The following is a 3,673-nucleotide window of genomic DNA, read 5'->3' on the forward strand; positions in this document are numbered from 1 at the left end:
TGTTGTCTGGTTTGGTTTGTGGTTCTGTTTATTTTTCTTATCAGCCTTTACTGTACCAATTGTTCCTCCAAATCCCAGGAGATTGCTTCTGCCTTCTGTGAATACCAAAATCTGCAGATCCTGCAGTTCCTGATAGAAAATACTATAGTATTTCACATATTCAATGCACATTCTCCTGTATACTTTAAATTATCTCTAGTTACTTATAATACTTCATACAGCATAAATGCTATGGACTTATATTGTTTAGGAATAATGACAAGGAAAAAAGTCTGTACATGTTCAGTACACTGGAGGCCTAACTACATTTTCTTTTCTTTTTTTTTTTTTTTTTTTTTTTAAAGACAGGGCGGGGGCTGGAGTGCAGCAGTGCTGTCTCAGCTCACTTCAGCCTCCTCGTCCTGGGCCCAAACGATCCTCCTGCTTTAGCCTGCCAATTAGTTGGGACTACAGGCATGCACCACCACATGTGGCTAATTTTTGTGTTTTTTTTTTTTCGTAGAGACAGGACTTTGCCATGTTGGCCAGGCTGTTCTCAAACTCCTGTGATCCGCCCACCTGAGCCTCCTGAAGTGCTGGGAAGGCATGAGCCACCACGCCTGGCCTCTAACTGCATCTTCAATCCACGGTTGAATATAAGGATACGGAGTCTGTAAATACAGAGCCTATGTACAAGAGTAGATAGAATGCCATTTGCTGGTGGAAATATGTAAAAAATAATTTTTTGTTCATTTATGGCATTCTTTGTTTCAAAAAATAATTATAGGCCAGGCGTGGTGGCTCACACCTGTATTCCTAGCAGTTTGGGAGGCCAAGGCTGGAGAATTGCCTCACTCAGGAGTTCCATACCAGCCTGGACAACATGACAAAACCCCATCTCTACAAAAAATACAATAATTAGCTGGGTGTGGTGGTGTGCACCTTTAGTCTTAGCTACTTGGGAGGCTGAGGCAGGAGGATTGCTTGAGCCTGGGAAATCAAGGCTGCAGTGAGCCATGTTCACGCCATTGCACTCCAGCCTGGGTGACAAAGCAAGACCCTCTCTCAAAACAACCAACCCCCCAAAGATTTGATTTCAGGGACCCCATGGATCCTCTTGGGTTACTGGGGGGCATTAAGGTGTCTGTGGGTCCCCTTGCAGGCACAGTCTTGTCTATATTTCACATAAACTTTTTGAGGGGACAGTTTCAGGCTTCATCTGATTCTCAGGCAAATTGAAATCCAAATGAGTTTTAACAACACTGATCTAGGGTAGTGATTTCCAGTATTTTTGGATTATGGGCCCCCAACAGTTGAAAATTGAGCAAACAGCTGTATGTTTATGTGTATTCCTAAGATGCAATTATGTATGACTGAATATTTCAGGTATGTTGTAAGGATAGCAGTACACATAAACCTGTTCTCTGTTGAAATATTTTGGGTTCATGCTCTTTGAAGAACGTTGATCAAGGTCTTACTAGGGTAACAGTCTGTTTCTGATGGAGCATGACAGACACATTTGTATTCCCTTCCTTGGTACAAGTGGAATATGGATTTGTAGATGCACTGGGAGTGAGGATCCTTTGTGGGATTTTGCATTACAAGGTTTCCAGTTGTGTTGTGCTGAGGTATCAACAATCTGTATAAGAGGGCCTATGGAAATAAGGATTTAGCTAAATAGATTCTTAATACATTGTTAGCAGATCTGAAAATTATTTGGTATTTAGGGCTTAATACTGTTTATTGTAGAAGATAAAATGAAGCTGAATTTTAAGTCGGTTGATGTTCTTTGAGGAAATGGAGAGTATTTTTAATTAAAGAGAAAATCCTTACTGAATGGACATAATCAGATGCAGCACTAAATGGCATCGAAACCTCAATTACTGTTAAGAACTTTATGAAACGAGTTAACTCTTGATTTTCTCATTGTTTACTGAAATCAGTTTTTAAAAAGGCTGTATCTGATTTCATTGTATTTCTAGGGTGATAAAAGAAAACGTGGCTGAAGGTACCTGAAGTTCAGCTTGCAGTGTAATTCAGAAGTTAAGACCAGAAGTACTGGAATCATACTTCCTTTCAGGTCAGTCCGTATCTGCTCATTATTTTCTAACAGATCCTTGAGTATTCATTTCTTCCTAGTTTTCTCTAGTCGGTTCTTCCTGATTCTGATTCTGTTGACTGTAATGAACATATGTAATGGTCTCAGTATTTTGAGTTGGTAGAATATTTATGAACAGTTTATAGCTGAAGCTGAAGCCTCTACAGCTTGGCCTGTGAAGACCAAGTTTTGTAGGAAACGCTGGGTTTCACCGGAAACCCTGGCATCACAGCTGGTCTCTCAGCAAGGCTAGAGGGGACTGTCAGCTCTGCCTTGCCCTCCTCTTTCCTCACTGGTGTAATGCATATATTGATTTGTCTTCAGGTAAAACTGGACTGAGGGGAAGTGACATTTTATAGAGGTCTTGGAGTGAGGAGAGAGAGGAAAAAAAAAGGTCTTTTTATAAAGTAAAAAAAATTTCCTATTGATTTTTATTAATGACCTCCAAACCTAGAATTTTAAACTGTGTTCCTTTGGAAAGTATGTAATCTTAAAAATGGCATCAGAGAATCAGATCCATTCCTCCTCTGCTTTCTGCTTTTTTGGAGAGGGGTCACAATTTTTCTATTCTTTTGTTATGTCACAAAATATTATCAAAACATTAATGCAGTCTTTATGACAATATTCCCGTGGGTACATTGTCATCCTAATAGATCCAGAAAGTATTAAGTGTATTTCTTTCCTAGCTCTTATCTGGTGATGATAAACATTATTCTCTCTTATTCTTGCTGCTCTAAGTGGTGCTGGGGGCTAGGAGTGACAGAGTTGCCTGAGAGCTTCTTGGAAATACAGGATCTCCCACGCAGGACAGAGTCAGAAAATCCATTTTAACTGTGGAGATCAGGTCCTGTGTACTAGTGAAGACTGTTTCTTTTCCAGGAATTGTGTGCACTTCGTTTGAGATGCACTGATGTATTCCATAGTTTTGAGAAATTTTACCGTTTCAAAGTATCTGACACCTCATGTAGCACAAAAATGTGATAGCTGTTTTGCATACTATACCCAGCTCCAGAAAGTTAATCTCAGGCTTTGGTTCTCCATCCTGGGTCCCAGACCAGCAGCATTGCCCTCTGGGAGCTTCAGAATGCACAGAACCTAGAGAATAATTTTATGGTCTATGGACATTTTGTTGAAATTAAACTTTCAAATTGCTATATATATAGGTCTCTGAAAATCCAAATAACCAATTTCATATATGGGTAAGGAAAAAAATTCGTGTGTCCATAAGCTATGTGGCATGGATCAAGGCTGTGGCATTCTGTGGCCTTCAAAGAGAGAAGGGGAGATTTTATAAGCTTATCAAATAGATTTGTCATTGGAACTAAAATTAGGATTTTTAAATTTTGATTAAAAAATATGAATACTGCCGGGCGCGGTGGCTCAAGCCTGTAATCCCAGCACTTTGGGAGGCCGAGGCGGGTGGATCACGAGGTCAAGAGATCGAGACCATCCTGGTCAACAAGGTGAAACCCCGTCTCTACTAAAACTCCAAAAAAATGAGCTGGGCATGGTGGTGCGTGCCTGTAATCCCAGCTACTCAGGAGGCTGAGGCAGGAGAATTGCCTGAACCCAGGAGGCGGAGGTTGCAGTGAGCCG

Source organism: Cebus imitator, unplaced genomic scaffold (assembly GCF_001604975.1).
Source record: "Cebus imitator isolate Cc_AM_T3 unplaced genomic scaffold, Cebus_imitator-1.0 Scaffold204, whole genome shotgun sequence".
NCBI classification, from domain to species: domain Eukaryota; kingdom Metazoa; phylum Chordata; class Mammalia; order Primates; family Cebidae; genus Cebus; species Cebus imitator.